Source organism: Anser brachyrhynchus (assembly GCF_964034855.1).
Source record: "Anser brachyrhynchus genome assembly, chromosome: 17".
Lineage (NCBI taxonomy): Eukaryota > Metazoa > Chordata > Aves > Anseriformes > Anatidae > Anser > Anser brachyrhynchus.
The window spans coordinates 9260644-9287579 of record NC_137710.1 but is presented as its reverse complement, the minus strand read 5'-3'; the positions used below and the strand labels follow the sequence as shown (position 1 = coordinate 9287579).

Here is a 26936-nt window from a genome sequence, read left to right as displayed (position 1 = left end):
ACAAAAACCCGTCGCGGGGGCTCAGCCTCTGTGCGCCGCCGCTGGGGAGGCCGGTGACCTGCAAGAAACCCCCCCGAGGAAGAAAAGGCAGCGACAGGGACATGGGAAGTCACTTTATTTGTGCGGGGCCGCTCTCCTCACCCTGCCCCTGCACCCAGCTCCCCACGGCCTCGGGTCATGATCCCGGCTCCCCCCGGCCCCCCGTAAGACAGCTCTTGCTTGGGTGGGGGGCCCAGCCCTGCTCGCTGTCACCGGTTCGGTCCCGGCTCTCGCCGCTCCCCGGCGCACTGACGCCCTTTCATTATTGCACTGCTCGCTGCGACCGTGACAGTAGTGCAACAGGGAAAGAGGGGCAGCCCGCCCGGTGGTCCCAGCGCTGGCCCGGCTGCCGGGCTGGGGGCATGGAGGGAGAGCCCGGGCTTAGGGGGGGGTGTGTGGGGATTTCCTGGCTTTGTCCCCAAGCTGGCTGCCTCTGCTGGAGCGATGCTGGGTGGGTGTGTGAGGGGGTGAAGCCCCAAGCAGCAAGTGCAGCCCGGCAGCACCCTGAGCCCAGCTGCACTGCAGCAGCCCCACGCTGCCCGGGGAGAAGCTTGTGAAGCCCCGCAGAGGCAGCGGCTGCTCCGCCGAGCCTCGCTCTGGCCCCAGAGTCCCCTCCCACCACCCCTTTCCCTGGGCCCCAGAGGTCCCGAAAGGGACCGCGGGGACCACCTGAAATGGAAGGCAGGGCCACCCACTCGGCCATCCCGGCTGCTGTCAGCCCCCAGCTGATCCCTCACAAAGCGGAGAGATTTAACGCCCCCGTCCCTTGCTCCTTTCCCACGTACCTCCGGGAACGGCTCTAGGGAAGGGCTGGGGGCCGTGCCCAGCCCCGCTCCACCACCCGACCCCGCTGCGAGCCGCGGGCCCGGCCGTGCTCGCCGGGCAGAGGCGAGAGCTTTGCTGCGGGGAGGTCACCGGGAGCAGAGTCTCAGCCCCTTTGTGCGGCGCCCTGCTTCGCACAGCGCTGGTTTTCGGGCTGGAATCAGGCGCGGAAACAGCAAGTGTGGCTATGTATCTCCTCCCATCCCTCGGTGGGTGTTTACATCGTGATGTAAAATAGGCACCCTTCAAACCTCTCGGGACTCGTGCTATTTAAAATGGAGACACGATGGGTTTCTCCAGTTTCAGTCACCGCTTGAGCTTTTTAAACACAAGGCCATTTTGAATCCTGTGCGATAGCATCGAAAATACGCCCATTACTCACAACCTGAGTCACCACAATAGCACGATTATTTGTCACAAGTAACGTCTCCGCACCATTACTTGCCTATCTAACAAGGCTCGGTATTTCACAACTTTCCCCTTAATTCGATGGGCACATAGGATTAGTTTTTCCTGCTGTGGCTGTCTTCTCTCCGTGAAGAATACCCCCAAAAGAAAAGACCCTATAAGCAATATTGCACTACTACCCTGAGCACAAAAGCAGAGGCAATATTGATAGGGTCTCATCCTTAAGGTTAGGAAGCTGGACAATGTGTCTTGCGGCAGGTGACTGGAGGGAGCTTCATTCCATGCCTGCAAATGGGGAAGGGGTAAAAAGTTAGAAAGCAGCGCACTGCCCTGTGGATTGCAGCACCCTGTGCTCCCGGGAGGCTGGGGTGCAGGAGCAGTAAACCTCTGGCCCTGCAGAATCGGTGCAGGGACACTGTCCCTTCCTCCCAGGACGTACGTAACACCACTGTGGATTTTACCCAGGTTTCTGTACCTCTGTCCTCAGTTCTCACCTTCTTCTTGCGTGTAAATTTCTCCTTTATTAATAAACTCAGTCAATTAGCTGCCTGAGCTGTTAGAGGCTGGGAAGCACTATTTATTTGGTTAATTGATAGTTGTATTTTGAACCTCTTAGTAATAGGCATCAAGCCCTCGGAGAACTTCCCTTCCAGGGCTGTCCTACTTGGAGAGCCCAGTGTTTTAAAATATCCCTCCCTTCATTGGAAATCACGGGATTAAGTACACACCAAAAATTAGAAAGCGAAACAGGATCTCCAGGGCTGGCTCTCCAGCGCTGACTTCACGTTAACGCACACAGATTAGACACTGTTTGGAGACGCACGCGTGCTGTGCCCTAGCTAGTTTTGTTTAGCTTTTTCTCCTCCTGCCCCCTCCCTGGCACCTTTCCTGTCCTAGGCTGGAAGGCACGATCTTCAGCTGGGGCTGAGCGCACCAGCGGCCACAGAAAGGAATCCCAGGGAGGGGCTGAGGCACCTCCAGCTTCAGGGTTGCTTTGCCAGCGAGGCTCTTCCTCTGCAATCCGGCTCCCAGTGAACCTGCCCCAGTGCTTTTGTCACGTAGGAACACTTGAGAGTCCAGAGGAAGGTGAAGGAAACTTCATTCCCAGGCCATCCCAAACCAGCTCATGATTTTGACACTTTAAGCTTCTCTTTCCTCAGCCTGCTTTCCAGTGAATTAAATAGGAGTGTAATGGAGAGACAATCCCCTAATTCATGGATTCCTGGCTAATTTATGCATACCACATTGATCTGGTCTTTGCCATTAGAGATCCCTGGCGTTTGGCATGCTGGTGTGAGGCAGCCCTGCATCCCCTTTGATGTTGCCTGACTTGCCCAAAGCAGCTGAAAACCAAGGACATGCCAAAGAAAAGAGAACAGGGGAAGCTCCATTAATTGTTTGTTTTTCTAATGGACTGATAAACAAAATCTCCACTCTGCCCCAACCCCTCCCTATCCCCATCCTTTGTGATGCTTGTTGGAAGCAAACAGGAATCTTTCTTCCACATTATTTATTTGTATCAACCTTTGCTCACACTAATTAAAAGGCCATGTTCACAGAGATTGCTGTAAGCAGCTCAGAATGAGTTTTTATCAAACTTTGGTGTTCTTGTTACCTTGGCAAAACCTCACATTTAACCCTGCCACTCTGCTTCTCAGCAATCCCTGCAACCTAGACATCCAGTTGGACTGAGAACAAAAAAAATGCAGCTAGGCTCTGCCTTACCTTTCCATCTACTCCCGTCCAGTCTCTATTTTGCTTATGTTTACCATGTGTTTTCCACTCTTCAGCCTCGATGTTATTTCAAACAAGACTTATGCTGAACACACACAATTTAACTTCTCCAGCGGCCCAAAGACAAGCCCACTGGTGAGTGTACAGTTGAAACGTACAATTCACACATCGAGTGATGTTGCTAGTGCATCAGTAGTGGTGGGGGAAAGCACGACTTGACAATTTCTACACAACTTAAGAATTTCAGTAGTTGCAGAAGCTACAACTGGCAGGAAGGAGTAAGGGATGTAATTAGAGACGTCAGCCACGAGTTAAAGTCCAAGCAAAGGCAATTAAAATACTATGCCTTTATGTTTCTGGATCTGCACTGAGAGCCTAGACGTGTCTCAAGAATTTCCTTATCTCCAAGTGGTGCACTGGCACAGGACTCCCCACACTTCCCCCCCCCCCCTTTTTTCTTTTTTAACAAGACAGGAAAAATAAAGGCGGCTTCAAATATCCAATAGTATTTTCCCAGTTTGCAAACAATATGTGCAAAGCCAGGGTCAATCTACGTCCTATAGCAGGGAGACTTCTCTGGAATGTATATGGGGGTTATTTTAAAATAAACGTTTAAACACGAGATTATGAAATGCATGCTATTTATACTCCAGGAGGCTCAGCATCTCTAGATATGTTTAGAAACCTCTCTCGCCTTTAATCACTGTTATAGAAACTAAATGGAAATGTCACCCAGACTAGTATGGAAATAATGCTTTACATGTTGCTCAATAATCAAAGCTTTTTTTTTTTGGCAGTGTTGGGGGGGAATCTCTAACGGTAGTGGAGTCATTGCTGTATGTTTAAGCCCCCCTTTTCTGATGTTAGCAGAAAGCATCGGTGAGACTGAAGTGTCCCAATGATGAAGCTTGGGGATAAATTTAAAGTAGTGAGCAGCCTCTCTGGAGCTCAGAGGCCTCCTGCTCCATGTGAGATCAAACCTCATCCTCCTTGGTTTAGTTCAGGGAGCCATTTCCCCTTCCCCTCATTGCTGTTTGTTTGTTTGTTTTCCCTTGTGGTTAAAGGTGCCACTTCGGGCAAGAGTGTTTTTTAAACGTTCATCTTGGTTGCAACCTCACAAAACGTGGCAGGACAACAAAGCTTCAGTCCAGCCTCGTTTCCCTGGTCACAGCCATTTCGCTAGCCTGGGGAAAGGAGACCATTTAAAAGCCATCTTGCAATTAAATACATTATATAGTCCACAATATATTTTCTGCAGCAAAATTGACACTATTACCAAAGGTCAGAGCAAACACTTTGGAAACAGCTGTAGGCTGAGGGTTGATTTAGAGTTTTCCAACCTCTTTAGTAATTTTATCATTGTTTTAAAACTGGGAAGTGTTGCCTTTTTAATTCTCTCTCCTTTTTTTTTTTTTTTTGAAAGAGAAAATTCTTAGCATTCCAGTCCTGGCTCCTTAAGTCTATCTTGCAAGTTACTACAAATCCGTCCAGAGAAAAAGGGGATTCTTGCTTCCATGCAAGAGTCAACCTGTCCAGGTGTGAGCCTGGAGAGGCCGTGCTGGCAGCCCTCCCCGCAAACACTGCCTTCCCGAGCCCGTTTCACCCACCAGGCCGGGGGCCTCTGTCACCCGCAGCCACTTATCAATACGTCCCCCCTCCCTCCGCCTGCAATCAGGAGGGATTACACACCAGAACGTCCCGCCGTTTGATTCTTGCTTATAATATTTAGTTTGTGGGTTTCAATAACCCTTTTCTCAGCAGCAACATTTCCTCGGCTGGCAGAAGCCAGATCTGCGTCAGTGAGCTCCATTAAAAGGAATGACAGAGCTCCTTAAACAGCCTAGACTTTGTAACCCCACAATACGGCTTTTCTGCGTGGTGTTTACCAGCGCTCTGCTGTCTGATGGAAAAAAAAAAAAAAAAGACTTGTGGTACTGAACTCAGGAGCAAAATAGGGCTAAATCCTATCACCTGGGGAGGGCCGGGCCTGCTCCTGGCCCTGTGCGTACGGCAGGGCAAGAAGGGCGTCTCGGCAGTAGCCTCAACTGGTGGAGACGTGTGTGTGGGGCTGACCTCGGAGCCTGCCACCCCATCGGGAGCCCCACACAGCCCGGGGCAGCCCGAGCTGCCCTCACCGCTTCGCCCAGGGCTGTGATCCCCCCAAGGCCCCGGCTCTGCGGCTGGGCCCCGGGGTGCCGCAGGAGGGGAGCGGGCACCTCCTGGCCTCCCCCCGGTCTCCGCACCACCCAAGAGCAGCGAGAGCGGGAGCGACCTTAACAGGGCTCGAGCACTAAATGCAATGACTCAAAAAGTCCCCCTGCAAAAAAAAAAAAAATCCCTCTGAAAACTTAAACCATCTGATTTCACTTTCCGCTCCAATTGGTTGTGTAGCCAGGGCGCAGGTCTGGCCTCCTCCACCACACTAATACCCTATGTGTGCTGCCTCCACAGAGGAGGGGTTCTTTTAACAAGTTTATGCAACAACAGGATGGAGGCTCTGCCGGAGCCCTTCCCCCCGCAGCCCGACCTGATTCCCCGCATTCCTCCCGCGCCCTCCCCCTCCGACCCAACTGGAGACAAACTCTGGCATCTCCACACACATGCAAATGGTTTCCCTTGCACAAATACAGACTCCTGAAGGGGCCTTTGCTTCCGAATCCCCCCGCTTTTTTTTTTTTTTTTGCTTTCCTCCAGTGCTTTTTTTTTTTGTGCTGTTACATTCCTCAGCCAGGCAGGGTTAAAAAAAAAAAAAAGAGAGAAAGAGCGAGTGGGGAAGGAAGGGCTTGGAATGTGTAACCTCCATCCCAGGCCCAGATCTGCAGGGGACCCCAGTCCTCACCCCCTGCACCCCCAGGGCTGCCTTTGGCAGCCTGAGCTCGGTGGAGGGCCCGCAGTGGCTCCAGTGGCCACGAGCAGGCCTCGGATGGTGGCCCCTGGCCCTTGGCGAGTGGGACACAGTCCTTGTCACCACCCAGGCCTTCCCCTGCATCACACGCCTCGAATCCCCCCTGCCCAGGGGAGGTTTCCAAGTGGCGCTACCATCTGATTTCCAAGGGCAGAACTTTCCACCGACAAACAGCTCCGCGTGCATTCCCCCCAGGATCTTTGCGCCGCCGAACAAGGCAGGCTCCTGCCTCGGAGAGGCCATCTTACAGCCCGGCCTCAGCCCCACCGAGGCTGTCGCTGCCACTTGCTCCCACTGCCCGGTGGGCTCCGTGCTGCCCGCAGCGGGGTGCCTCCGGCCGGGCACCGCTCCTCCCTCCTGGCCTCCTCGGAGGGAGGCAGTGAAGGGCCCCTCGCGCATCCCCTCTGGTCACTCTTCTGCTCCTGGTGATGGTGGGGGGATGATGTCTCCCCCCCCCACCACCACCAGCAGGGTCTTCGCAGATCTCGCTCTCTCCTACTTCTTAATTAAACAGAAATTAGGAGGGGAAGGCGCCTCAGCTAACCAGGCCTCCCTGTTCCTTAACGCACGCAAAAATGGCAACCAGGCTGCAACGCGCAGAGATGGAGGAAAAGAAAAGCTCCAGAGAGAGGGAGCCATGCAGGCTCGGGTTACCTCCTCTGAGGCTTGGGCACCGCACCGCAGCCGCCACCGGCCCCGAGCCTCTGCTTCGGGTTCGGAGGCTTAGCCTTCTCCTCGGGGTGTGAAAGGGAGGCAGGCTTCAGCTCCTCACCCCACCGGGGACCGAAAAGGTGCCTTTTGTTTGCTTGCCTGTTCATTGAGGAATGGAGAGTGTTATTGAGGTTCAGCTTCCCCTTGTCCCTCTAAAATGGGATCCCCCCCCGGCCCCAGGATGTGGTCCTCCATTTTCTGCCTCCCCATGGCTCGCTCGCTAGCGTACCCTGGCCTGGGGTACGCAATGCAATCTGAAAATGCTCCTTTACTTAGATTTGATTTCCAATATGACGGCTCTCCCCACCCCCACCCTTTGCTCCCAAGGTAACAGCTCAAGGCTTCAGGAAAAAAAAAAGAGAGAGAGAGAGAGAAAGGTCCCATCCCCCAGCCCTCTAAACCCCTTTCTTAGCAGCTGCAAGTGAAAATACCACATCTGCCTCCAACCACACCACGAGTGACAGTCACCAACAGATTGTTATTTAAAGATCAATTCTGAATGCAATATTACGGTTCCTAGGCCTGCATCATCCCTGCGTCTCTCAGACCCGCTCCACGCTTGCTATTGAGAACTGCAGAGAAAGATTGTCTTTCAAAATCTATTGATTATTATTTACGCGCCTTCTATTCTTTTTTTTTGTTTAATGAAAATGAAGGTATCAATATTGCTTTAGTCTTAACAGTAATTCCTCTAAAAGTGAAATACGATGGAACTTGGAAAATACATCAATAGGAAGCAAAAATTAAATTGCCTGTGAATACACGTGTATACATTAAAGTCACTGAATTCTATACACAATAACAACATCCTGAGGTTCCTAAGACTAATTTTTAAAGCAGAAACAAGAAAATATTCAGACTTGGTCAGGATATTTTTAAAGGTGGTGATTGCTCTAAAGGAGGACAAGAGGGCTTTAAAATGTGAATAGGCCAGCGTTTTATTTTACAACTTGGACACACAAACCCACGCTAGTGGCAGAAAGGGCAATCCATTTTGTACACTGAAGCAGTCAAAATGGGGAACAAAACCCAAGGAATTTCCATACAGACCACTCAAACTAAACACAAAATAAACAAACAAACACGAGGGCAGGGATTTTTTAGGCAATTTCTACACAGTCTTGACATTTTAACACTCGCTCGAGCCTTTGTGGCAGGGCGGGGAGGAGAAATCAGAGTAGGGGGATGGTTGCCTGCTAAAATGCATTAAATAACTACAGAATCCCATAATGTCAGGGGATGGGTGTGCAACAGTAACTGATCATAAGGATGTATTAGGACTGGAACCAAATGCTTTGACAATATTATTGCACTGCTTTATTTGTGCAGACAGTAGTGCAACATTGTCAGAGCCAGCGATACCAGCAGCCACTGTCACGTTCTGCACAGCTGCCCTGCATCCTTTTGTAAGGGACTGTTATATTACAGCGTTAACCACAATAACGTTTTTATGTTTAGCCCCAATAAAACTCTGCATGACAAAGTTTATTTGCAATCGTAATTAGACAAGGTTAAAAAAAAAAACAACAAAAAGTTAGTTAAAAAATGAGAGGGAGAAAGAAAGAGAGAGAAAGAGAGAGAGAGAAAGAGCACTGTTAGTATGGCTTGTTAAACAAACCATTCAGGCTTTTGCTACATGCCCAGTATATCTAGGCACGGTACGTTATGAAGGTTTTATACAATCAAATATTTTGCTATAGTAATGGAGAATAAAAAAGAACAAGGGGCTTAATTCAGCATTCCCAAACTTATGTGTTTCCATAAAAACTAAATTGGTCAGTCAATGAATCTGAACTACACGATTTAAATAAATCACAGAAAGTGGCAGCCCCTTCCTGTGCCTTCAGAAGTTTTCTTAATTGTGCTGTGTGTTTTCTAGTGGTTGACCAGTACAGACCAAAAAGCCTGGTGTGTGTGTGTATATATAGACTGGTATAAATGCACCGTGCTTTGATTTGCTGTGGAGGAAAATGTTACAGAAATGATGGGACTTGTATACAAAAATACGTAGTGTCTGTGCTTCAATCTCATGCGTATCTCTGTGTCACCACTCAAAAATCACAGCATAAACACAACAGATTCATAGAATCAAATCAACAGCATTAAATCCCTACAGACATCGGTAGGGACCACCTTAAACATACAGGGAAGAGTTTCTAAGGGGAAAAAACTATGAAGAAATCACTATAAAATTTCATTGTAGATATTGCATGGAAGTGTGTAGAAAATTAATAATGAATTACTCACAGGATATTGGTAAACAAAGCAGGTAATGTGATGCCTTGAAAGCTCCCAGAAATGTTTAGAGCTTGTTTTAAATGGGATGTGTTTAAACTATTCCAGCCCTTTCATATATAAGGACAAATAAAATCTATAACCCAAGATCTCTCTCCTTATTTAAAACCACTCCCACATGTATAAAACCTTATTTCACACACGTGCATAAATACACTGGAGGAGGCATCTATTTTAGGGTTGTTTGCCCACTCTGAAGAGGGTGGGCTGCTAAAGGGGGTCATGTTTCTGCCAGCCAATGCCCTTTTAATATTGCACTGCTCATCATAATTGCCAGTAGTACAACAGAAAAAGGGCTCTGGACAACAGCATACTTCAGAGACTTTCCAATATAAGTGATAAATCAGTTAGAAACTTCTCCAAGTGATGGCCTTCTGTGCATGATTTACTCTAAAACAGATTTGTTACATTCAAAAAAAAGGAGTTTCTTCGACAACCACATTGATTCAATGTTATTCTTTAAAGTCAGATTTTAATATTTCACAACTGCATCTCAAAATTAACTTCAGCAAGAATTTAGAAAAGGTTGCTTTAGGGACTTTTTTTTTCCCCCCATGATAAATGTACTGCATTAGAGCATGTGAAAGCAAAGACCAGAATTGGATTGTCCTCCTTGCATTTCAGGACCCAGCACGTTACAAAAGTAGGTGTGTAATGAATTAGATTAAACATTATCTCAAAGACACAATGCAGGAGAAGTTCATATTCTTTCTATTGCTTTCATCTGAATCATCTGCTAAAATATTTGGTATTTATTATATACATGCCTGCTAGCAGTTTAAATTGCTTCTATTTATTTTTAAGTGCTGAGGAAGTTTTGCTATTTTTTGCAAGCATCTAAACAAGCTTTCAAAACAACTGCCAGCCAGGAGGGGAGAGACCTTTAAAAGTCATCTGTATGCATAGTGAAAACATTACTATTGAATTCTTTTCTTTCTTTTTTTCAGAAAGAATATAGGGGTAGTAAGGAGAAAACATCAGTTAATCATTACAAATCAGGCATTCCAAATAATTTTAGCAATAAGTAACATTTAAAAGTCAACTTGTTAGTCTTTAGGTTTCAAACTGTTTACCATTTGTTTCTTTAAACAATTTCAAACTTAAAGCTGGAAAACGTAACTACTTGTTAAATAAGAATCACTGGAGAAATTACAAAATACTTTGATTTCAAGCTTCAAACAATGCAAAGAAATTCTAGGTAAAGAAATCCAAACTTGAAAACAATTTTCCATAAACTGTACAGACGAGTAAGAATCGTACCAAATGCTACAATGAATTAAACTGATTCGAGTCTGGGGGAGTTTGGGCTGAGTGAGAAAATGCACTAAATGAATTCTGGTTGTCAAATTTATAGAGTAGTATTAACAAAAAGCCAGTTGATTTGGAAGTGTCCCAACCAATTAGAATCTTAAACTGTATCGTTGTTACTTGCTGATTTAATTTAATTTTTTTCTCCTTTTTTTTGGACAAGAATTTCTCCCTAACCCAGAAACCTAGGCTAGTTTGGAGATGTTTAAAACAGGAAAGAGAGAAAGGGGTGGGGGAAGAAAAAAGAGAGAGAGAGAGAAAGAGAGAGAGCCAGAAGAAAGAATGTGCTTTAAACTTCGGGAAGTTTTTTTTTTTTTTTTTTAAATTCCCGAGCCCCAGTTTGTGTTCGAGGGTACGAGCCTTCCTTACACAACTCGAAGACCACACACTGGAGGGAAACGGAGTGGAATTGGGGCAAAGTGCAAGAATGCCAAAGAAACACTTTGGGCTGCGCACCCTGGTTTATTGCAAAAACTCTGGACTATTTAAGCAAAGCATTACTTTTACGAGATTTAAATATTAAGCCAATATAAATACTGCTGGAGATAGCATGTGACTTAGTGCCTCGCTCTTTGGGGGTTTGAAGAGAGACAAAAAGAGAAGTGGGGGGGAGATCGGGACCTCTTAGAGACAGGAGAGCTACGCCGTGTGCGCAGGGAGAGCAGCGTGGCTCTGCCGGGGGCAGCGCTAACCGAGCCGCGCCGTGCCGAGCCGAGCCGCACAAAGCTCGCCGCGGGGCCGGCTCGGCTGCGGCGAACGGAGCGCGAGGCGCGGGACCGCGCTCGGTTTCTCCGAAGCTTTTCGCATAGGTGAAGGGACCGAGGGGAGGGGGAGGAAAAGGGAAAGAAGAGGCGCAGCCGGCTCGCCCCTAGCCAGAGCGTTTTCAGCCGAGCCCGCCCGCAGCCGCCTCCCGCGCATCCCCGCCTCTCCCCTCCGCACCGGGCCCCCGGCCGCCCCCGCCGCTCCCCGGCCCCGCCGCCGCCTTCCGCGGCCCCCGCCGGGGCACCGGCAGCAACTTCGCCGCCGGAGCCGCTCCGGAGGGAAGCGGCGCGGAGGGAGAGAAGGAGGCAGGGATGGATGGAGGCAAGGAGAGAGGGCAGGGCGGGCTCGCCCGCCCCACGGGGAAGGCGCTCCGGGAGAGCGGGGCTCCGGGATGCCGCGGTGCCCCCGCCTCGCCCCGCTCCCCGCCCGGGGGGGGCCGCCCCCACCGCTGCCCCGAGCCCCGCGGGGCCCCCACGGGCACGGCAGCAGCGGGGCCGCTCCCCGCCGTCCCCCCGCTCCCCTCCGGGGCCCTCCCTCTCCCGCCGTTTCCTCCCCGTCCCCCCAGGCTGCGACCCCCGGGGAGGCTGCGGCGGAGCCCCGGAGCCCCCCGGCTGCGGCGAGCCGGGCTCCGCGGGGCGGGGAGGCGAAACTTCCCAAAAGAGGCGCAAAAGCGGGGACGGGACGGAACGGGACCGGCCCCGCGCTGCCCCCCAGGACCCCCCGGGTCCTCCCCCGATCCCCCCCAGGCCCCCGGCCCCGCGCCGGGCGGGCTCGGGCGCCGCTCCCCGAGCGCCGGCGCTCGGGGCAAAGCCCTCCGGTACGAACCTCATGGCCTCCCCGCTCCGGCCTCCATCTTTGACTAGTTGACATTCAGCTCCTGCCTGACCAAGTCCTCATTAGCATACCGCCCCGCCATTGGCCAAACCCTGCGCTAGTCTCTGCCACCGCCTCGCCCATTGGCCGCCGGGGAGGATATTTAAAAATATTAGCCCGCCGCCCATTGGCCCGCCGCGGCCGACGTCACGGGCTGCTCTTTATTTTAACAATGAATGCACAAACACATTCTTCCATTCACAAATTTTTTTTTTCAGTAGTTTGCCCGCCTTTTCTCCAACTACATTTTCATTGATTTTTTTGTTTCAACTGAGGGGGTCCCGGTTGTAAACAGATAAATCAAAGGCGAGCAGAGGGGGGACCTGAGCAAATATTATTTTCTCCCTCTTTCTCTCTTTTGTTCGGTGCTGCTGGTGTTGGGGGAACAAACCCGAGCCCCAGCGGTCCCTTATCTGAGAGGTGTGGTCGGTGTTTCTCTGCTCTGCCCGAGAGATTGCAGCTATTCCGTGCATATTGCCCTCTCTAAGCTCGACCCGAGTAGAAAAGCAAGCCCTGCCTTGGCAAAACAAATCGCCGAGCTGTGCAAAGCAGAAGAGGCAGCGCTGCTCGAGCCGGGGCACCCCGCGTGTGCGAGCCCCGGGCCCGGCTCCCCCGGGTCCGCTCGGTGCCGGAGCCGCGCTCGGTACGGGCCGGGCAGGGCTGGGCTCCGCTGGGCAGGCACCGAGAGCCGGGGGCCAGCGGGGGGCACGGCGTGACACCAGGGGCTGCTCCCCCCGGGCATCGCTGCTGACCTCACATCTCGTTATCGCCGAGTCTGGGAGTAGGGAGGGAGGCTGCGTGGTATGGCTCCCACCCTGCGAGCCGCACAACGCGGGATTTGTTGAAAAAATGGATAAACGGGGACCGGGAGAGCAATGTGGCACGGTCTCTGTAACACGGGCATGTGCTGGTGGTTCTTGTTTGAAAAGATTTCTGCCACGTTGTTAACCAACAAACTCACGTTTGTGCAGTTGCTTTCACCTCTGAAATAAATAGCTCCTCCTGTGGAATCAGCTATTCAACAATTGTTTTCAACAGATGCTTTTTAAAATGAAAGTGTTTTAACACTCAAACGAGACCAACCTAACAGCAAATGAACTGAACAAGCTTTAAGAAAGTGATACGCTTCTGTACGTAAAAAAAAGTTGTGATTTTTTTTTCTATTGTATTTGCTAGCATTTTTTTAAGTAATCAGTATTTGAAAAACATTTCTCCCTAAAGTGATGAATGATTTTTGTTTCAAAATCTCCTTTCATTCCATTTGTTAACTACCTTCAAACACAGCCCGACCCCAAAATCTATCTCGTGTACATGTGAACTAGAATTTTACGTTATACAAGAAAAAGGATATTAGCTATTTTCAAAAATAAACTAAACTTCCTTTGTATCTATTCCTGGGCTTGGGAGTCGGTTCCCATTTGGATATTTTCTCCATATAAGTATGTTCGTGTGAGCGTAGCCCCCACGCACAGACACTGAACCCGAGTTGTAACCGCTGGGTCTGGGGCCGAATGGGTGGGGACTTGGGGCAGTGGATCTCTGGCAGTGTTTTTGGAGATGGGAGAGAAGGGCAGTGGGCTGTGAAATCACACATTCCTGTCCAATGGAGCTGAAATAATGGTATTGTTCTCTGGAAAAGAGGTTGCTTTTCTCTTCTCCATTCTTCCCCTGATCTGCAGGGACCTGATTGTGCAGTTAATCAGCAAAAAAGCGTTTGATGTAAGGCAGGGCGTGAATTCAAAAGGGCCAGGGGGGATTCAAGAGGGATTCTTCTGTCTGTTAGAAAATGTTTTTCTGATTTCAAAATGGTAGACGTTTGAAAAGCTGCGCTGGTCTCTTCAGAGATCCGGGTCTGTAGTAGGTACCAGCACTAATTATATCGCTTCCTTTGTGGGTTTGACACTTTACTGCTGGGGGGAAAAAAAAAAAAGTAGATATCTTACAGCAAAACCAGAAAGATGTCCTTCCTGGAGCAAAGGTGAGCCCCTATATCCCTGCAGTTAATTCCTTCAGCTTGCTATCGGTCACCAGTGTCTCTTCACAACTGTCTTGCTAAATGTTTAGCACTGAATGAGGCACAGTAAATAACGAGCAAGGGAGCTGGTAAGAAGTAAGTTGGTTTTGTAGCTTGTTTTGGTGACCTGTGTCCTGAGTATGACATCCTCCTCCCCGAGTCCTTAAACATAGAGGCTTTCCTGTCCCACACTGGCTCATCCACAAATCTTTCATTGCCAGCCTTGTCCTGAATGCCAACAGTATCTGAAGCATGTTTCTCACTGCAGAGTGGTCAACCTTTTGAACAAAATGCTTTCTGCCGATTTCTGCTGTTGTATATATCCAACATCCTGCTAGCTTTCCTACGCCCAGCGTCTATACGTGCACAAATATGCAAATCCATTGCAATCCCTTTACTTAATATATTATTGCAGCCACACAGGAAATGACACATCCTAGAGAAAGGCAACTGCCTTGGATGTTTACATGAAAAATGTGTAACTTTACAGCAAGCTCCGAACGGCTTTGTCAGTTTAATTTTGGCCCAACTGTAAATAAAGTTAATGGAAGTTCCCCATCAGCAGCTCTGCTCGCCAGCCCCGGATCCGCCGCCTCCTCGCGCAGCTCTTCCCACTGGGCTCCTCCTGCGCTACGGAAGGAGCATTACTCTGCTGCAACGCCGGGCTGACCGGCTGGGTTTTTGTGTTTCAGGGCTGGGGGACATTGGGGAATTCTTTGGATTTTTCTGGTGGTGCTTTGCTGCAAACGGGCAGTTGTGCTCTTCCCTCCCTTTGGAAAGGAAGGCGGATGAAAGACATTTGTTGTGATGTTAGGTTGCTCTAAAGAAGGGCTCCTTGCAAACGTCCAGCGCTGGAGAAGAATGGCGTTTTTATCATTTTTAAACATCAGGGAGGGGAGGGAGAAAAGCAGATTTTTTTTCTCCTGGTCCTGGGGTGGTTTTGCAGTGTAACTCAATCTGATGTCACCGGGGGAGGAGTCTGCGCCGCGTTCCTTCAACTGGGGCTGCCTCGGTTCAAGGCCTTGTGGCTGAAAGTTCTTAAATCTGTGGCAGACAGGCATGACTATTTCTTAATGAGACCCCTGCTGCAATAACGCGTTTTTTATTTTAATCAGCTTCTTAATGCTATTAATTACGATTTCTTTAATAACGCTCTTCCCGTCTGCAAGGTTCCCGTAGTCCCACCCGAGCAGCACAGTAACACGCTCCACCGTTAGCGTCTGTGTGAAAACACATGTACAAACCCATATAAAACCTTCCTAATTAGGTCTTGAACATACATATGCTTTGTGAATGTGGGTGACAGGCAGGAACAAAGGGAAAAGAGGAGGGCAAGGAAAATTTCATAGAAGTTTCCAATGATATTTGCAGAGGCTGTTATAAATTAACTTTAAAGTCCATCTTTGTGGAAGATTGATACATTTAGGAAGAATAGATTTGATTTTTGTGTTTTCTCTTTCCTTCCCGGCTCACTACCTGCAAACATTTGCTCCTGTGGATAAAACTGCAAGGCTGGATTCAAAACGAATTGATAAAACTCCACAGGAGACAGGAACAAATAGATTCGTAAAATGTTCATGGGGCAGCATTGACTAGTAATGTTTAAACTTAAACAGATTGGACTTTTGGTTTGTCTCAACCTCAGAAAGCCCCTGCACGTAGTCTGGGAATCAAAGTCACCTCTGGGCTCCTCTAAAATCCTAAACCTCATTTTGCACAGCTACCTCGACTTTTCTTTTTTAACACACAGACTTCAATATGAAGTGGACCCTTTCTTTAAGCACCGATTTGAATGATCCTTAAAGTTGCCAGTAAAATAGGTGAGATTTCACCATCCTCGTATTTTTAGCCAAGTAGTTTACAGAAAAGTTTTATTTGAATGGGCTTTGATTCAGGCACAGGAGAATAAAATAGTTTAAAATTGCTCTGTGAGTGTATATCTCTATTCACATATATGAGGCTACACACCAGTGAAATTCAAATTGTTCTTTCCTTTTTTCATTCTTAGAGTTTTTCAACAAATGCAGCTGCTTAAAGGATTTTTAAATGAAAAATATAAACAAAAGAACTATTCACGACAAAAAGCCACCCTCGGAAACGTTTTAGTAATTGAGAAGCTGTCAGAAACGATTTTTAAAACTTTAAAACGCACCCGCGCCCACCCCCCCAAACAAGTCTTTATTTACGCTGAACAATCGTTTTAACGTGATACAAATGCAATATTTTCTTAATGCCATTTTCCTGTCTGCAGGATTGAAAATAAGAGAGCCGGAGAAACCTCCTCGTTCCTTTCGATAAAAATAAATAATCTCAATCATTTCCTAGCTAGCGGATGGCCAGAAATACCTTTCGTGTTTCCATAAACATATCCAATCGATAGCTTCAAAAGTGATTGAATGTAACCCAAACGCAGCCAGCCCCAAGATCTCAAATCTCTGCTGATCAAACCCCTACAAAGCAGGCTCTTGTGCTCGCTTTGACAGTGTCCGAGAGGGAGGGGAACATGAATGAGAAAAACAGTCGCTAAATGCAAGTTATGAATGAGGGATTGGATGGGAGGGAGGGAGGGAAGAAAAGAGAAAAAAAAAAAAAAGGGAGAGAGAGAGGGGGGAGACGCAGCCCCTGCCCCAAGCCGGGTGAATTCCGCCGCTTTTGCCCCGCCGCGATTTGTGCGGATCGGGTCGGGCCGGCAGCCGCAGCCCCGCACGGCCGCTGCTGGGGCGGGGGGCTCGGGGCCCGGCCGGGCTCCCCCCCGCCCCCCTCCCGCTTTTGTAAGGCAGGCCGGGGAGGTTTTATAGCGACTCTAATTCTCACTCCCTCCATTTCCTTCCTTTCTGCATTTTTTATCCCCCCTCCAGCCCGCCCCTCCCCTGCCCGCAGCCCCGCTATTGATTAACCGCTTCGCTGCTGCCCCGGCCGGGCTCTGCCGCTCCCGGGGAGCCCCCCCGGCAGTGGGGACACCCCCCCGGGATGGCCACGGTGCCCCCTCTGTGCCCGGGGAGCGGAGGGAGCCGGCGGTGGCCGCGTCCCCCCCCCTCCGCGACCCCCGACCCCATGGCCGGCGGCGGCGGGGAGCGGGCAGGAAGGGGTTAAGGGGCGCGGGCGGCATCGATCCGTATTGATGGCTTCGGTAGTTTGAAGGGATTTGGGGGCTGGGGGGGCGGGGAGCCTTCGCCTTGCTTTGAATTGGAACCCCCCGGCTGGGAGCTCGCTCCTAATTGCATGCACAGCATTCCTTCGGAGTGGGTGGTATCACCTTTTACTGCTGCTCCCTTCCACAGGGAAGGCCTGTAAAAATCCCTTTCATCTGCCCGAAAATCAATAGCCGGGGCTCTGCATGGCTGCTGTAAAAACAAAACAACCCCCCTGTCCCTCCCCCGCCAAAAAAAAATAAAATAAAAAAAAAAGGGGGAAAAAATAATAATAACGCTAATAATAATCATAACAATAACTCCGGAGGGATGGGGGGAGAGGAGCCCCGAGCAGCTCCCACCCCGCAGCCGGGCGCGGGGCAGGGCCCCCCCGGCGCTGGGTTGGCAGCTGCTGGGGGCTCTTTGCGAGGGGCTGCGGACTCCGGGCTGCTCCTGCTCCACTACGGCGGCCGGGGCTGGGCTGCAAAGCGCCTGCTGGCCGGAGCGGCGGGGAGGATGGCTGGAGGTCAGGAGCAGTGCCTAACAGGTTAAAAAGGACGGGGAGAGTGGGAAGTTGCAGAGTTATGGGTGGAGTTACCCACGCTTTAAAAAAAAAAAAAAAAAAAAAAGAAGCACAACGGGGTAAACAAATTCATCTGGCGGAGAGTGCCACGAGGCGAGGGTGCTGTGCCTCGCTGTGTCCAGCACCGGGCTTTTGGAAGTCAGCAAGGAGAGGTTTTGCCAGGAAGCTCTTGAACCGAGCCGGTTTTTCGTTCTGCCCCCAGCCCGTGCAAAAGTGGTGCGGGGCTCGCTTAGGAGGGAACTTCCCCTTCGCTGCTGGGTCTTAATTTCTTTAGCACCGAGGGGAGGGGGGGGGGATTGTTAAGCGTTTAAAAATCCATGCAAAATAAATCAATGTGTTTCTGCCATCTACGTTTCAATTCAATAACATCGTTTTCATAGAGCTATTTCATTAGTATGGAATAACTCACCTGTAAGTAATTACAGCTGACTTGCTCTCTAGCAGAGACCAAGGCAAGTCCAGAAAGGGGATAAAGGTTAGCTCAAAGAAATACTGCAGAGGTTTGGCATGGGTCTAAAAGTGAATAGCTACGTTCTCTCCTTAGAAAGCAAGCAGTTCTTAATCATCATTTAAAAGAAAATTCATAGCTGTGTCTGGAAGCTTCATTTCAATGTGAAATCTAAAAGCAAAAAGCAGCCTGAAAGTGTTTCATCAGTACAACGTAATGTGGCTGCATCTAACAGAAAAAAGCTCCGAAGCAGCAAACAACCCCAAGTTCCTGTAACAATTGTTTGAGAAATCTGCCTTTCTCAGATTTCACACAGGCTCAAACAGTCAAATAGTTTGTTTGATATTTGTTGGTGTAATTCTACTTGTTGAAATTGTGTGTTGGCACTGGGCTACATTTGTTTGAAATTAGTTTATCAGTGTAACACTAACTGAGGAATGAGTTTACTGGTTCAAAAGTGCACGACTTTGAGAAAGATAATTTAAGTGGAGCTACACAAGGAAAAAACAAAACGTATTTTATTTTTTCCTATATAACTAAAATTAAATATTTTTTATAGACTGTTTAGTGTAAAGTTGTGTTCAAATTACAGTTCAAATGCTTCCCATTTTTATTTAATGATTTTTATTTAGACAAAATTGTCCCAAACATTTTGTATTAGTTCAGACAAATATGCAACAGTTATTTCTAGCTTGTTCAGAATATGCCTTAGGAAGCTTTCCAGGGCATATTACTTTTAGAGAACCCTGGGTTTCTCAGTAACAAATACAATTTTAAATAGAAAGAAGCTTTTTCAGGATTAGCTAATTTCAGGAAGCTCGTCCTTTCACCATTGTATGTACATTTTAAAATAAAATATTTACAAATAAAAAACCCTTCCTAAAATACCTAGGATGAGCTTATCTTCATAATTCTGTGAATATGTACTTAAACCTCTGTTTGTAACAAAAGTAAAAAGGTCGTTTTGCTGAATCAAACAATTAAAATGTGCTTCCAGCTAGCCAGGGAGCTGTGCTGTGAAAGACTGGAAGCATTTTTTTAGGAGTGCACTGCAGCAACAAAACACAGACTTGAAAGTATTTCAGGATCTCACTCTTTCTTTTAGTGTCAAGAAGAACATTTTGGTTATTAAAAAAAAATCCACTAAATTTAATTAGAAGCCAAACCTGAGGTTAAGTTTTTTCCTTCTTTCCAAATCTAGTGGCTGTTTTTAAAATAGTTTAAATGTTTTTTGTTTTTACGAACAAAACAAAATCAACTGTATAACCCACAGTTCAGAGAGCATGAAAAAAGGAGAGTGATTTCCTTCATTCACTGAATTAATCTCAACAAACAATTTTGGAATTTCATTTGTTTGAAATCTGCAGCATATTTATCTCCCAGGCATTTTAGTGCACTAATCTGCTTGACATTCAAGAAAAGTAACTGAAGAACAAACCTCCCTCCTTACCCCCCCAGCAGAGTTGCCAATTAATCCGAATCTGTTAGCCCTGACCAAACGGGAGGAATCAGCAGGGTATTGTGGGAGATTTATCTGAGGGTCACATCTCACCTCTGAGTTAAGAATTTAATATGAAAATAAATCAGTATAGAGGTTTTCTCTGCCTTAGGTTATCTGTAAAATATGTGCCAAACACGAGGATAGTTGTGTGTTTGTTGAGGTGCAACCGCAGCCTGTCTCTGTGCGGTGTGAGCAGAGGTATTTGTTTCTCTGATTAATGCTGGGAGCAGCCTTTCCTTTTTTAACTACAAAATCCCACCAGCAAACACTTGTGCAGATGCACTTTGTGTGTGCAAAAGTAACTGACCTGCACAGATGGAGTGATGAAGTTATGGTTTGATTATCAAAACGATGCTTTAGTTCACAAAACTTGCGAATCTTCAGCCTAAATTTGGGGGGTGCGGGGGGTGACCTGTAGCTCTGTGCTCTCGGTTTGACTAGCTCATAAACTGTCCTTCAGAATGAAACAGAAAACTGCAGAAAGAAGTGTTTGCAGTTTTGCTTGGCATGGCTGCTGAATTACGTCCTAGAAATGAATTGAAAACTCATTTCCAGTGCTTTTAGCTGTTAACCAATATAACTCTGTTTTAAACCTGCAGCCTTGGTGGATGCTTCCAAAGTTAAATCTAACCTTTGTATTGTTCAGCAGCACCAGCAAGGCTTCATTTGAAACAACCTTTATTAAAACTTTGTTTCAAGATTAATTTCCCAGTACCTTTAAACTTGCGTGGTTTGCTCTTCTCACAAATCCCAAACAATTAATATTAGCATTTTGTTAAATTATTTTCTTGCAAGCTGTATACCAATTATTCAAGTCCATCAGAGATCAGTACTTCAATTATATTTAAAATATCACTTGTTAGTTCACATTTAGAATTCAGATCCCTCTGGTTAACTGAGCAGAGCACCTACCTTAAATCATAACCTTGCATTCCTCGTCAGTTGTAATGAAAGATACTGAACTAGTTAAGCAAGGCTTTGTTGGCACAAGTGGAAAATGAAAATAAATGAATTAACAAGCCTTGAAAAATAATCTTTGCAATTACAGAGTTTCTTTGGTTAATATCTCACACACATTGTGCATTTAACCACAGGAAAGTGGTGGGTGCTTAAGGTGTAAAAGAGCCTTTAGAAATATTTCAGTCAACACTGCTACCTCTTGAACATGTTTATGTATGCCTTTCATGTCAATGGGGAAAAAATAGCAATGAAATTTGGGTGTTTATACACCTAGAAACTGGGAAGTCCTGCTTAAATGCAGCAGCCTGTAGCTGGGAGCAGTTCTGTGAGAACTAGAGCTTTTTCACACTAATTGAGATCTGTACCTGGAAAATAACAACCCACAAGGAGAACTAATTCTTCAGTGAGAGCTCAAACCTGTTAGGAGCCTGTGACCAAACCCAGGACAAATTCAGATAGGGTTTACTATAAACACTCTCTTACAGAATAGTAGCTTTCTCTATCTGTGAAGGTGGAATTTAGATTGCAGAAGTCATCTGTTAAGATCAAACAGATAACAGGGGCTTTTCAAAACATTTAAAAATATTCCTTATCCACAATGTTATCTTTCTGACTAAATGATTTTAGTAAATGCTGGAGGGAATATGACATTAGCTAACGGAGTGCAAAGGGTCCCTGTTTGTCTCAATCCTCCGAGTATTCCTTGTAGTGGACTGAGTCCACATTTAAAACATTCAAATGCATTTCCCCAAATGACATCAAAGAGCTTTTAAATCAATATTTGGATGATCAGGGAGCAAATGTTTGAATTGGGAAAGGAAGGGGCAAATACAGCCCGTGCGTGGTTGCTGCAGCACGTCACACGCATTTCGAAGTGGGCAAATGCTGTGACATGGCAGAGCTGCAGTGGGGAGGCAAGGCAGGGGTTCTGTCCTTGGGCAGCTCCTCTGGGTAGAGAACATTTGGGGGGAATTACAGTGCCATCAAGGAAGGCTTGGGTTTTGCCTGGACAGTAGTGACAGTGAACTAGAGAAAAGGGCAAGTGAGTGCAGGGCAGCAGCAGTTCACCAGTTCTTCCAAGTACTTGATTTAATATTACCAGTGAAGAGGAAGACTTATGCTTTGTGGCAGAAACCAGAGAGAGCAGTTTTTTGGACCTCAACTTAGAATGAAGTTACTTTGGTGCTGTAAACACCATCAAAATCCTTTAAAAAATTAAGAATTTAAGAGAAAAATTGCTCTCCTAAGACCTGACAGTGGAAACTTCAAGCATCATTACGTTTCAGCTCAGACAGTTTTTCTCTTTCCAGTGTAAAAATTTAAGAGAGGAGAGGTGTACTCTGGCTGTGATTAAACAAACCACACACACACACAAAGAAACCAACCCACTGTAAGAATACCTTGATAATATTTAAAACAGACTATTAGGGTTTCTTCCAAGTATGCATGTAAGCTTTGTCTAACAGGAGTTGACTCGGATGCAGTGTAAAGTTTATTTACTGCTCTTCGCTGGCCCTTCGCAGACCTTATCTTGGTTTCAGCACAACTTTCAGAAGTCCCTGGCACACCAAAACTTGCTATTTGTTAGCCTCCTGTAAAAAGTAATCAGCTTTCCTCCACTGCTCATGTAGAGGATGCACACTCTGTGCTTCATTACTGCTCCTTTGGATTTGAATTCAGTGGTACATTAAAAGATAACATCAAAAGAAATCTCTAAAACCTTTAGATTCACTATGTGATGGGGTGTTTTTAGTAAGAGTTTGTTAAACTATCCTGACTCAAGTAACAATCAAGATAGCATCTCCTTAAGCTACATTAATTCAGAGCCTTAAAGACCAAAATGTATATGGCAAAGAGTGCAAATTAATATGGTAAAGGGTGTTGTGCACTTAAACCACACTTTGAAACAACAGACTGTTCCAGAGAATAGTCTGCTGAGAATGCTCTCATCTCATTTAACTGAAATTAATCAAAATTAAACAAATTCTCAAAATGTCAAAAGTGATTGTAAAAAAACAATGTGCATTGCAAACCCCACCACCTAAACAGCCGTTATGTTTAAAGGAAATCTGTGATCTGCAACCAATTAGGAGCAAAATGGTTGTAAAATATTTAATTTGTGAGTAGCATTTTAAATTCAGTAACAGCTATAACAAAATGGGTAAGTAAATGACATTAATCACTCCTGATACTAAATTATCCCTATTTTCCTTCTAAGACAGGAATCAGACTGGGCGATGTTTTCTATTAGTTAAATACATCCATAACCCAATGAAAGCCTAGGAGGCCATTTAACTAATGGGGATCCCAACATCCTTGTTGTTCCTTTATTTTGTGTACTTTTTAAAGGTCATATAACTGTTTTAAAGAGTCACCCCTTGATTTTTCGGCAGAGGTAGCGAGCGTTATTTTCCTGATAAGAGCTATTTCAGACAGGTAGAGCAATGTTTCCTGCAGCGAAGACTAAACACCAACCTCATTTGAAATGATTTTAACAACTTCATGGCCTAGAGGAAAATCCTGCTCTCTAGCCTACAATACCAGTTTTTTTTTTTTTTTTTAATCCTTTTTGGTTTTATTTCAAAGAAGAAGAATTTTTGGAAGGTTGCATAAAATAAAGCAGTAAAAGGCAAGTGGTTATTTTCCACAGCTGAGCCATTGTGTCATTCAAAATCCGGTATCTTGTTTGTTTTCAGTAAATTAATGGCAAGTGCAGCAAGTGGGTGCAAGTGCTCAGCTCCTCCATCCCGAAACTCCTCCATAGAGATCCCGGCTCCAGCAGCCCATGACGCAGTCTCCCGCTCACCTGTTTTCCAGTTTTTTGCACCCTCTGGCTGCCCATTTCCATTCCTCATTCACAGAAACTAGGATAGTATTTTTTGACATGTTTTCAAAGAAAATAAACCCATTTTTAAAGCCCATTTTAATTTGCGAGCATCTCAGATTAGATTCAGCTTCTCAAGATGAATTATTTCCTGCTTTTCTTTCTTGTAAATATCTTCCACCACCAACCACCTTCTGCAGATAAAACTTTACCAATTAGTCATTTACAGACATAAACTCACAAGGCAAAAAACAGCCTTTGCAGCTCTAGGCCTCTTTGATGATGATGATGTTTACAAATGCTTTCACTGCTGGGCTAGTAATGTGCACTTTGCCATTAGCTCTCTGAAACTGGTCGACACACAAAATGTGCCTCTCAGTAAGGCAGATGGTAAGAAAGATTGTTCCTTTCATTACACGCAGGACACTTATAAAATAAATAGTGGCTGGGGTGAGCGTACCGATTTCTTCAGACTGAAGAAAGCTGTCTTGTTGTTCAAAGTGATTTCACTGGGAGCAGGTCGCTCACATAAAAATCTGTCCTGGTGAGATTTCTGCTGTTACTGCTGCCACTGTGCCTCCCAGCAGCAGCTGAGGCAGGGGCTTCTGGTGCCAGGTGCTCACTGTAAGGCAACCCTTGTAGGGGAGACACAACCAAAATCCCTTTTTCTTTTTTTCTTTTTTTTTCCTCTACTGTGGTTTCTTCAGTTCCGGTGCAAATCTGTGGTTCCCTCCTTCTTAAGGTGTCAAGTGCATCAGGAGACGCTGGTTCCTGACAGCACTGATACATGCAACAAACAAAAGCTCTGCCTTCAGTGGAGATAGAGGAGGTAAAAAGGGTTAAGTCAGGCAGCAGAGATGTGAGTAATGTGCACTGCCTGAACAGAAGCAGAAGTGGGTTCCTGAACTGTGCAGCTTGAGGGAAGAGTAAGTGAGAGACATGTCAGAGCCCAAAGAGCAGGGGAGAGTGGCAAGGTTTACACTGCACACACACCACAGGTGTTAGAGCCCTTTTTATTGTTGCAAGCAGCCTCAGCAATACAGCACTGTCCGTTTGGAGTTGGACTGAAGAGAGAATGAGGTATCCCAGCTCTTCTCCTCTGTGGCAGGGTGCACACCCTGCACTCTGCTTTTCTTTCATTTGTCCACTGGGACCAACCGTCCCCTCCCCTGGCACTGCTTTAAGGCTCAGACAAGGTGTTTATCCCAACACAAGCAGTTTTTGCTTTACAGGTGACCAGGGACTGCCCAGCACATGGACAGCAGGCAGCGTGTTTCATTTTTCATCTGAGTACCAGACACTTAGAAATGTGCAGGTGTGGAAAATGAATCAGCTACCCTCTCCATTTGCTTCCCCACGATGCTCTCCTGTGGTCCATGGGATTACCTAAGCACCAGCTGAGTTTGGGGTTTGCTGAATATCTACCAAAATATTTTAACAGCTAACTTTGCTATTTCAAGAAAGAAAAAGTAGCTACAATAAATTGGATCAAGTCTCTAACCCTGTGGGGCAAAAACCTCTCTGTCAGAGCTTTAATAACTAAATGAAAATGAAAGTCAGAGAGAGAGTAATAAATTGTAAGAAGAGAATCAAAACTCCCCAGTGGTAGAACATCCCTCTTGCAAGATGACTACAACTCGGTCATGCATCGTAATCCATGTTTGGATACAAGAGGAGAAAATGCTCTGAGTAATACTGGATTCCTGTGAGTTTGTCACTAGGGCATCTGCTTGCTTCTCAGAGGATGAAATCACAGGAGGTCTTACCCTGATCCCTCCTGTACTTACAGATTGTGGGGCAAAGCAAATATCTTGATCTCTACTCCTCCAAACCCATGTGTCAGGTTAGATTGGGGGGGGGGGGGGGGAGGAGGGAGGGGGAGGACATGCAGCTCTCTACTCTGGAGAGAAAATGGGAGAGGGAGCTGAAGTTTTGAGCATGAACATTGTAAACTGTCTATGGGTCGATAGGAAAATATATTAGAGGACTCGGAATACAGATCTGCTTGAATAAATATCCTTAGCACAGGCCACTGAGATTGCTAATGATCACAGTATCTCTTGATTGCTTTCATAATCTGATGTGTCCTTAGTTCACACTTCTTGGATTTTAGTTTTAGCCTTAGCGAAGGCTGGGCAGCAGTCCCGTGGTTGAATTCCCAGAGAAACCCGTCTCTAGGATTTGACTGGTTTGTCCCGCTGAGACACTGACTGGGGAAAGCAACTGAGGAGTTCTCATAGAAACTAGGGCTGGACAAAAATGTGGACCAGCCTATTTACTGACAGATTCTTCTCTTGCTTTCCATTGTTTCCTGAAACCTCAGAGAAGTCAGACAATAAGACGTTTCATTGTGATGTAGGATCTAGCACTGTCTGGTGTTCACTTCTGTACACCTGTGTGCTGCGGCTCCATCAGCACTGCTGCCATGGCTCTGAGTAGTGCTGATAGGAATGATAGATACCTGCTGCTCCTTGGGAGGATCCATGGAAACTCCTGTGAGATTTCTGTGATATCCTGCCATCAGAGGAACACAGGCATGGCCCTAGTAGATCAAAAGAGCAATCTACCTAGGTTTGTCCCGAAACAAGATACCGAACTAATTTAATGCGTTCAGAAACTAGAGATGGGGAAAGCTCTGTTAGCCCAGCTATTCGTGGTAGGACTTCTGCACTGAGACAGAGATTGCTTTTAAGAAATCCCTCAGCAGCAGATGGGTGAAAAGCAAGCACTGCAGAAGCTGAGATCATTTCCCGTGGTCTGTGCAGAGTGTGGAAAAGGTCCCATGTGGGAGCTGACCAGGTTCGGGGGGACGCTCAGTGTAAAGCAGTGTCTGTTTTACTACCCAGTTCCGTGCTTTTCTGTGCAGTCCTGCTTTGTTACACTGTTTGGAAATGGTTCGTTTGTTGTGTTTTAGGAAGACATAGAGTATCACTGTTTTCAACCCTTTGAACATGGAAGGCGCTTATTCATTTCTAATTTGGCCACTTAATTGAAGATTAAGGGCTTGGAACAGTTTCCATCTGAAAGCAGTGGGACTGTACTGCTGGCTTTGAATGCAGGTAGAATTACACTATTAGGCTGCGTCGGTGCAGGACGACAAGTGCACCAGAGTGCTAAAGAAACAGACTTTCCACTGCAGCCCAGAACTGAGGTCTGGAGAGCTTCCAGTCCCTAACCAGCCAACAGCATCTTCTGCTGAAATCATTGAAGTGGATCAGCGTGAGGACTGAAACTGCTTCTGGACACAGGCGTGCGGCTTTCATTGGCTCCGCTGGAGGCTGTGTGCGCGTGTCTCAAGGGACAGTACATACTCAAAGGTGCAGGACGCTGTCATAAGAGCTTGCGACAACAGGATTAGTTTCACATTCCATGACAGGAGACCAAGATACTGGTACCCTATTCCAGCTGGCTAGGGAAAGGATCCTCAGGAAGGAAAAAAGGATAAAGAGGCTTAGATCATGCTCTGCCAACAGGAACGCAGCGGTTGCCAGCTACAGACTCTTGCCACATTTCAGCCCAGTGTCTCGCTGTTCCCTGTGCTCTCAAGCAGAGAAGAGACACTTCCCTCCCCTTGGTCCTGCAGAGGAAGTTGTCCACTCTTACTCCCTGCTACCATCC

General features: G+C 46.9%; 1 protein-coding gene and 1 long non-coding RNA gene across 2 annotated transcripts in view; one reads left to right on the top strand and one right to left on the bottom strand.

The window, feature by feature from the left end:
* The window catches only part of TOP3B (DNA topoisomerase III beta), an 82995-nt gene that overhangs the window by 8811 nt on the left and 47248 nt on the right, over positions 1–26936 (top strand). The window lies entirely within an intron of this gene.
* Positions 3–20755, bottom strand: LOC308179549. Its single transcript, XR_013940418.1, has 3 exons — positions 16218–20755; positions 11810–15091; positions 3–1554 (listed from the first exon to the last, which is right to left on the bottom strand). It is a non-coding gene; the product is annotated as an uncharacterized lncRNA (long non-coding RNA).